Here is a 10,000-nt window from a genome sequence, read left to right on the forward strand (position 1 = left end):
TGAGGTAGCATGTAGCCCTACGGAGAGGGAGGAGAGGAGAGGAGAGAGAGACTGAGGTAGCATGTAGCCCTACAGAGAGGGAGGAGAGGAGAGGAGAGAGAGACTGAGGTAGCATGTAGCCCTACAGAGAGGGAGGAGAGGAGAGGAGAGAGAGACTGAGGTAGCATGTAGCCCTACGGAGAGGGAGGAGAGAGAGACTGGAGAGGGAGGAGAGGAGAGGAGAGAGAGACTGAGGTAGCATGTAGCCCTACAGAGAGGGAGGAGAGGAGAGAGAGACTGAGGTAGCATGTAGCCCTACAGAGAGAGGAGAGGAGAGAGAGACTGAGGTAGCATGTAGCCCTACGGAGAGGGAGGAGAGGAGAGGAGAGAGAGACTGAGGTAGCATGTAGCCCTACGGAGAGGGAGGAGAGGAGAGGAGAGAGAGACTGAGGTAGCATGTAGCCCTACAGAGGGAGGGAGGAGAGGAGAGGAGAGAGAGACTGAGGTAGCATGTAGCCCTATGGAGTTACTCAAACAGGTATCTCACCATTTCAATTAAAACACATATTTGCCCAAGGAAATATCTCCACGCAGCTTCACACACCTCTCAGGGTTTTACAATGAAGCTAATGCAGCACTAAAACAATTATACAGTGGATACACATGCAATCACCAGGCCCGTAAATGAGAGGCTACTCTTGATGGTGTAACGGCTGTCGTAGGTGGAGGAGTAGGAAGGATCGGACCAATATGCAGCGTGGTAAGTGTCATTGTTAATTTATTAGACTGAACACACGAGACAAACAAAGTGAAAGGCGGAAACAAAACAGGTGAATACACAAAACAGAAAACAACTACCCACAAATCCTAGTGGGAACACAGGCTGCCTAAGTATGGTTCTCAATTAGAGACAACGATAACCAGCTGCCTCTGATTAGGAACCATACCAGGCCTACACATAGAAGCACAACACCTAGACATACAACATAGAATACCCACCCCCATCACACCCTGACCAAACTAAAAATAGAAACATACAAAGCAATCTAGGGTCGGGGCGTGAAAGATGGAGCGGAAATAGTGACGGTGGAATTCTTTCAGGTCATTTAAAACTCCCCCTGTTGTAGGAAGTGGAATTCTTTCAGGTAATTTAAAACTCCCCCTGTTGTTGGAAGTGGAATTATTTCAGGTCATTTAAAACTCCCCTGTTGTTGGAAGTGGAATTCTTTCAGGTCATTTAAAACTCCCCCTGTTGTTGGAAGTGGAATTCTTTCAGGTCATTTAAAACTCCCCCTGTTGTAGGAAGTGGAATTCTTTCAGGTCATTTAAAACTCCCCCTGTTGTAGGAAGTGGAATTCTTTCAGGTCATTTAAAACTCCCCCTGTTGTAGGAAGTGGAATTATTTCAGGTCATTTAAAACTCCCCCTGTTGTATGACAGATATGCCTCTCCTCTCTCTCCTCTCCTCTCTTCTCTCTCCCCTCTCTCTTCTCTCTCCTCTCCTCTCTTCTCTCTCCCCTCTCTCTCACCTCTCTCACCTCTCTCTCCTCTCTCTTCTCTCTCCTCTCCTCTCTTCTCTCTCCCCTCTCTCTCACCTCTCTCACCTCTCTGTCCTCTCTTCTCTCTCCTCTCCTCTCTTCTCTCTCCCCTCTCTCTCACCTCTCTCTCCTCTCTCTTCTCTCTCCTCACTCCACTCTCTCTCCTCTCTCTCCTCTCTCTCACCTCTCTCTCCTCTCTCTCCTCTCTCTTCTCTCTCCTCACTCCTCTCTCTCTCATCTCTCTCTCCTCTCTCTCTCCACTCTCTCATCTCTCCCCTTCCTCTTTCTCTCCTCTCTCTCCTTCCTTTCTCTCTCCTATCCTCTCTCTCCTCTCCTCTCTCTCCTCACTCCTCTCCTCCCTCTCTCGTCTCTCTCCTCACTCTCTCCTCTCTCTCCTCACTCTCTCCTCTCTCTCTCTCCTTCCTCTCCTCTCTCTCTCCTCTCTCCTCTCTCTCTCCTCTCTCTCTCCATCTCCTCTATCTACTTCCTCTCTATATCCTCTCCTCTCTCTCCTCTCTCTCTCCTCACTCCTCTCCTCCCTCTCTCCTCTCTCTCCTCTCTCTCCTCCCTCTCCTCCCTCTCTCTTGTCTCTCTCCTCTCTCTTCTCTCTCCTCTCTCTCTCCTCCCTCTCTCTCTCTCTCTCTCCTCTCTCTCCCCTCTCCTCTCTCTCCTCCCTCTCTCTCTCTCTCTCTCTCTCTCTCTCCTCTCCTCTCTCTCTCTCCCCTCTCTCCCCTCTCTCTCACCTCTCTCACCTCTCTCTCCTCTCTTCTCTCTCACCTCTCCTCTCTCTCTCTCCTCTCTCTCTCTCTTCTCTCTCCTCTCTTCTCTCTCCCCTCTCTCTCTCACCTCTCTCACCTCTCTCTCTCTCTCTTCTCTCTCCTCACTCCACTCTCTCTCCTCTCTCCCCTCTCTCTCACCTCTCTCACCTCTCTCTCTCCTCTCTCTTCTCTCTCCTCACTCCACTCTCTCTCCTCTCTCTCCTCTCTCTCCCACTCTCTCATCTCTCCCCTTCCTCTTTCTCTCCTCTCTCTCCTTCCTTTCTCTCTCCTATCCTCTCTCTCCTCTCCTCTCTCTCCTCACTCCTCTCCTCCCTCTCTCTCTCGTCTCTCTCCTCACTCTCTCCTCTCTCTCCTCACTCTCTCCTCTCTCTCTCTCTCCTTCCCTCTCCTCTCTCTCTCCTCTCCCTCTCTCTCTCCTCTCTCTCTCCATCTCCTCTATCTACTTCCTCTCTATATCCTCTCCTCTCTCTCCTCTCTCTCTCCTCACTCCTCTCCTCCCTCCTCTCCTCTCTCTCTCCTCTCTCCTCCCTCTCCTCCCTCTCTCTTGTCTCTCTCCTCTCTCTCTCTCTCCTCTCCTCTCTCTCCTCTCTCTCTCTCTCTCCTCTCTCTCCTCTCTCTCCTCCCTCTCTCCTCTCTCCTCCCTCTCCTCCCTCTTCTCTCTCTCCTCTCTCTTCCCTCTCTTCTCTCTCTTCTCTCCCCTCTCTCTCCTCCGTCTCCTCTCTCTCCTCCCTCTCCTCTCTCTCCTCCCTCTCCTCCCTCTTTCCTCTCTCTCCTCCCTCTCCTCTCTCTCCTCCCTCTCTCCTCTCTCTCCTCTCTTTACTTTAACTTTCAGCTCTACAAACCATTTCCCAACACCCCCTCCTCTTTACCAGGATCTTTCCTTTCTGTCTCCTTTCCTGTTTTTTGGGGGGAGATCATCTATTTTCCCTGCTTTCTGTCAGATCACAGCAGTCTCCCATGCGGCCCAAATGACACCCTATTCCCAACATAGTGTGCTTAATAGGGAATAGGGTTCTATTTGAGACCCATACTCTGCACGGTTTATCTCTGGTCGATAAAGCTGTGGTTAGTTCTCTTCATCAAATAACAGATCACTTCATTGCACAATGAGTACAGTGTTTTACTCTTTCATTTTCTGTCGTTCCCCTCCTAACTCTCTTGTATCACTGTCTCTCCTTTTCCTACGCTCTCTCTCTGCCTCTTCTCTCTCTCCTTTACACTCTCTCTTCAAAACAGAGCAGGACCGTATATCATCCATCTGCAGCAGAGAAAGGGGAACCCTGAACCTGAGGTCAAACTCCAGACATGCATTAATAGACTCCATAAACCATCTCTTGAAGATTATGGTTACCTGCACATCCACGTGTACTCTCTCACAGTTACTCTCTCATAAGTACACAATCAAAGTACTACATAACAGGTACTCTATCACGTGTACTCTCTCACAGTTACTCTCTCACAAGTACACAATCAAAGTACTACATAACAGGTACTCTGTTAAAAGTAACCAATCAACGGTACTCTATCACAAGTACTCTCTCACAGGTACTCTCTCACAAGTACTATATCACAGGTGCTCTAGCAAAAGTACACAATCACAGGTACTCTAGCAAAAGTACACAATCAAAGGAACTCTATCACATGTGCTCTCTCACAGGTACTCTCTCACGAGTACATAATCAAAGGTACTATATCACAGGTACTCTCTCACATGTACTCTATCACAGGTACTCTCTCACAATTACTCTATCACAGGTAATCTAGCAAAAGTACACAATCAAAGGAACTCTATAACATGTAATCTCTCAAAGGTACTCTCTCACAAGTACAAAATCAAAGGTACTATATCACAGGTACTATGTCACAGGTACTCTATCAAAGTACAAAATTAAAGGTACTATAATAACTTTAATAATGAGAATTGATGGGAAATGATATAAAATATAACATGTCACCAAAAGCACCAAAAGCACTCACAAACTTCTACAGATGCACAATCGAGAGCATCCTGTCGGGCTGTATCACCGCCTGGTACGGCAACTGCTCCGCCCACAACCGTAAGGCTCTCCAGAGGGTAGTGAGGTCTGCACAACGCATCACCGGGGGCAAACTACCTGTCCTCCAGGACACCTACACCACCCGATGTCACAGGAAGGCCATAAAGATCATCAAGGACAGCAACCACCCGAGCCACTGCCTGTTCACCCCGCTATCATCCAGAAGGCGAGGTCAGTACAGGTGCATCAAAGCTGGGACCGAGAGATAGAAAAACAGCTTCTATCTCAAGGCCATCAGACTGTTAAACAGCCACCACTAACATTGAGTGGCTGCTGCCAACACACTGACTCAACTCCAGCCACTTTAATAATGGGAATTGATGGGAAATGATGTCAAATATATCACTAGCCACTTTAAACAATGCTACCTAATATAATGTTTACATACCCTACATTATTCATCTCATATGTATACGTATATACTGTACTCTATATCATCTACTGCATCCTTATGTAATACATGTATCACTAGCCACTTTAACTATGCCACTTTGTTTACATACTCATCTCATATGTATATACTGCACTCAATACCATCTACTGTATCTTGCCTATGCCGCTCTGTACCATCACTCATTCATATATCTTTATGTACATATTCTTTATCCCCTTACACGTGTGTCTATAAGGTAGTAGTTTTGGAATTGTTAGCTAGATTACTTGTTGGTTATTACTGCATTGTCGGAACTAGAAGCACAAGCATTTCGCTACACTCGCACTAACATCTGCTAACCATGTGTATGTGACAAATACAATTTGATTTGATTTGTACTCTATCACAGGTACTCTATAACAGGTACTCTATAACATGTACTCTATCACAGGTACTCTATCACAGGTACTCTAATACAGGTACTCTGTAACAGATACCCTATAACAGGCAGTCATTCCCAGGTACTCTGTAACAGGTGCTCTTTCACAGGTACTCTATCACAGGAACTCTGTCAAAAGTACTCTATCCAGAGTACTCTCTCACCGGTACTCGATCACAATGTTCTCTATCGCAGGTACTCTATTAAAAGTACTCTATGCAGGGTACTCTCTCACAGGTACTCTGTCACAAGTACTATCTCTCAGGTACTCTCTGTACACTTTCAGCGGTACTCTATCACAGGTTCTCTTTCACAGGTAATCTATCACAGATACTATATTAAAAGTACTCTATCCAGTGTACTCTCTAACAGGTACTCTATAACACGTACTCTATCACAGGAACTCTCACACAGGTACTCTTGATACTCTTTCAAATTAATTATGTCAAAGGTACTCCATCACAGGTTCTCCATAACAGGTACTGTCTCACAGGTTCTCTCACACATACACAATCGAATGCACTCTATCACAGGTACTGTATCAAAAGCACTCTTTCCAGTGTAATTTCTAACAGGTACTCAATCACAGGTACTCTATAACAGGTACTCTATCACAATGTACACTATACAGGTGCTCTTTCACAGGTAATCTATAACTGGTACTCTATCACAGGTACTCTAACAAAGGTACTCTCTCACAGGTACTCTATAACAGGTACTCTATCACGGGTACTCTTTAACAGGTACTCTCTCACAGGTACTCTTTAACAGGTGCTCTATCACAGGTACTCTTTAACAGGTACTCTTTCACAAGTACTCTCTCACAGGTACTCTATAACAGGTACTCTATAACAGGTACTCTATAACAGGTACTCTATCAAAGGTACTACATCAAAAGTACTCTATCAAAAGTACTCTATTGAGGGTACTCTGTAACAGATACTCTATCACGGGTACTCTATAACAGGTACTCTATCACATGTACTATATACCATGTACTCTATAACAGTTTCTCTATCACAGGTACTCTATCACAGGTACTCTATCACAGGTACTCTATCTTAGGTACTCTATCACATGTACTCTATATTAGGTACTCTAACACAGGTACTCTATCTTAGGTACTCTATCACAGGTACTCTATCCCAGGTACTCTATCACAGGAACTCTATCACAGGTACTCTATAACAGGTACGCTATAACAGGTGCTCTATCACAGGTACTCTATCACAGGTACTCTATAACAGGTACTCTATAACAGGTACTCTATCAAAGGTACTCTATCACAGGTACTCTATCACAGGTACTCTATAACAGGTACTCTATCACAGGTACTCTATCACAGGTACTCTAACACAGGTACTCTATCACAGGTACTCTAACACAGGTACTCTATAACAGGTACTCTATCACAGGTACTCTAACACAGGTACTCTTTCACAGGTACTCTATCACAGGTACTCTATAACAGGTACTCTATAACAGGTACTCTATCACAGGTACTCTATCACAGGTACTCTATCACAGGTACTCTATAACAGGTACTCTATAACAGGTACTCTAACACAGGTACTCTATCACAGGTGTTCTAACACAGGTACTCTATCACAGGTACTCTACCACATGTACTCTATAACAGGTACTCTATAACAGGTACTCTAACACAGATACTCTATCACAGGTACTCTATAACAGGTACTCTATCACAGGTACTCTATCATCTCTGACTCTGTATCTCTCTTTTTCCTCCTTCAGTCTCTCTCTCTTTTTCACTCTCTCTATCTCTCTCTCTTTCTGTATCTCCTCTTTCCTCTCTCCCACACCCAAAGGACCTCAGCTGCCAGACTGCATAACACCAATATATATTTCAATGAGTTTTGTTCCTGATAACACTGTGACTGATCCAGTGTTCTCCAGTCATAAATGTGGAAAACGAGAGCCAGTTCTCAGAAAAACATACAACATAGCAATCAACTGAAATAAAGCTTTCTGTAATCACATAATAGAAGCAATACTTTCTCATAAAAATGCAAAAAGTCTGTCCGTTCTTTACTTCTGTACTTACGTTTCCATGGATGCCAGTTTATTGAATGTATTACCGGCTTGTGCTAACACACTGAACATTATGTGGAAGAATGGATATGTGGAAGGAGGCAAATTGTCGACCCTGACCTGAAGAAAACTCTCTCGCCACCCCGAACTTACATTAAGATAGGAGAGAGGGAGTGGAGAAGTGGAGGGAGAGAGTGAGAGGAGAAGTGGGGGGAGAGAGGGAGAGAAGAAGTGGAGGGAGAGAGTGAGAGGAGAAGTGGAGGGAGAGAGGGAGAGGACAATTGGATGAGAGAGGGAGAGGAGAAGTGAGGGGAGAGGGGGAGAGGACAAGTGGAGGGAGAGAGTGAGAGGAGAAGTGGAGGGAGAGGAGAAGTGGAGGGAGAGAGGGAGAGGAGAAGTGGAGGGAGAGAGGGAGAGGAGAAGTGGGGGGAGAGAGGGAGAGAAGAAGTGGAGGGAGAGAGTGAGAGGAGAAGTGGAGGGAGAGAGGGAGAGGACAATTGGATGAGAGAGGGAGAGGAGAAGTGAGGGGAGAGGGGGAGAGGACAAGTGGAGGGAGAGAGTGAGAGGAGAAGTGGAGGGAGAGGAGAAGTGGAGGGAGAGAGGGAGAGGAGAAGTGGAGGGAGAGAGGGAGAGGAGAAGTGGAGGAAGAGAGGGAGAGGAGAATTGGAGGAAGAGAGGGAGAGGAGAAGTGGAGGGAGAGAGGGAGAGGAGAAGTGGGGGAGAGAGGGAGAGGAGAACTGGAGGGAGAGAGGGAGAGGAGAAGTGGAGGGAGAGGAGAAGTGGAGGGAGAGAGGGAGAGGAGAAGTGGAGGGAGAGGAGAAGTGGAGGGAGAGAGGGAGAGGACAAGTTGGGGGAGAGAGGGAGAGGAGAAGTGGAGGGAGAGGAGAAGTGGAGGGAGAGAGGGAGAGGAGAAGTGAAAGGAGAGAGGGAGAGGAGAAGTGGAGGGAGAGAGGGAGAGGAGAAGCGGAGGGAGGGAGAAGAGGGAGAGAGGGAGAGGAGAAGTGGAGGGAGAGGAGAAGTGGAGGGAGAGAGGGAGAGGAGAAGTGGAAGGAGAGGAGAACTGGAGGGAGAGAGGGAGAGGAGAAGTGGAGGGAGAGGAGAAGTGGAGGGAGAGAGGGAGAGGACAAGTTGAGGGAGAGAGGGAGAGGAGAAGTGGAGGGAGAGGAGAAGTGGAGGGAGAGAGGGAGAGGAGAAGTGGAAGGAGAGAGGGAGAGGAGAAGTTGAGGGAGAGAGGGAGAGGAGAAGTGGAGGGAGAGGAGAAGTGGAGGGAGAGAGGGAGAGGACAAGTGGAGGGAGAGAGGGAGAGGAGAAGTGGAGGGAGAGAGGGAGAGGAGGTGGAAGGAGAGAGGGAGAGGAGAAGTGGAGGGAGAGGAGAAGTGGAGGGAGAGAGGGAGAGGACAAGTGGAGGGAGAGAGGGAGAGGAGAAGTGGAGGGAGAGAGGGAGAGGAGGTGGAAGGAGAGAGGGAGAGGAGAAGTGGAGGGAGAGGGGAAAAGAGGAGGGGAATAACACTGACAGAAACATTCACAAAAAAATGTTTCTAATCTTCTCTCACCCAGAGACAATTGACAATACTTGGCATTACTTTGCATTACGCATTACTTTAAATGATGAGGTTACTCTATGTGTACCAGATAGCTGTAGACCTAATGTTGTACAGTCCAATACAAGTGAGAGATGAGCGGGGGGATGCTGAGGGTCTGTTGCTTCCTCTGTTGCTGCATCCCAAGCCTGTCATTGGTTAAGAGGACACCAGTGTTTATTCTGAACATGTGATTAGTTTAAGAAGATGCCAGGCTTCATCCTTAGCCCCTGATTGGTTAAGATGATGCCAGTCTTTATCCTGAGCCTGTGATTGGTTAAGAAGGATGCCATTGTTTATCCTGAGCCTGTGATTAGATAAGAGGATGATGGTCTTTATCCTGAGCCTGTGATTGGTTAGGAAGGATGCCATTGTTTATCCTGAGCCTGTGATTAGTTCAGAGGATGTCAGTCTTTATCCTGCGCCTGTGATTAGATAAGAGGATGATGGTCTTTATCCTGAGCCTGTGATTGGTTAAGAGAACGCCAGTGTTTCCATGCGCCCTGGGGGGCACCATCCGGGTGGCGCAGCTGGCCCTGCTGAGAGCCTGAGGGTGTGAGAGGATGTCCCTCTGGTATCCCGGGGCGAGACAACACCCCACTGGTTTCTGAGAAGGCCAGGAGACAGATGGGGGGGGAACCAATGTAGACAGGAGTTGTCAAGCTGGTCAATGGACTGCTGAATGGGACTGAATGGGACAATTAAATTGTCCCAAACACACACACACACACACACACACACACACACACACACACACACAGACACAAACAGACACACACAGACACACACAGACTCACACACAGACACACACACAAATGCACACAAACTTTCCCAGCCATTTAAAGTATAATGAGTTACCAAAGCCAATTATTTCTAGATATTTGACCTCTTTTCATTTGAATGCACATTAATGACGACTCTCTCATCCCCACCCTGCTGACCTGGCTGCGTTACAGTACATCATCAAAATAAAGCTGGTGTCTATATACATTATGACTAAAAGGTACTCTACTATCACATAACCTCTTAGATAAATATGAATCAACCCTTAATAGGAAAGAACAGAGGAATATTTAAATATCATTCAACCCCTAATAGGAAAGAACAGAGGAATATTTAAATATTAATCAAACCTAATAGGAAAGAACAGATGAATATTTAAATATTAATCAACACCCTAATAGGAAAGAACAGATGAATATTT

This window comes from Oncorhynchus nerka, linkage group LG5 (genome assembly GCF_034236695.1).
Source record: "Oncorhynchus nerka isolate Pitt River linkage group LG5, Oner_Uvic_2.0, whole genome shotgun sequence".
NCBI classification, from domain to species: domain Eukaryota; kingdom Metazoa; phylum Chordata; class Actinopteri; order Salmoniformes; family Salmonidae; genus Oncorhynchus; species Oncorhynchus nerka.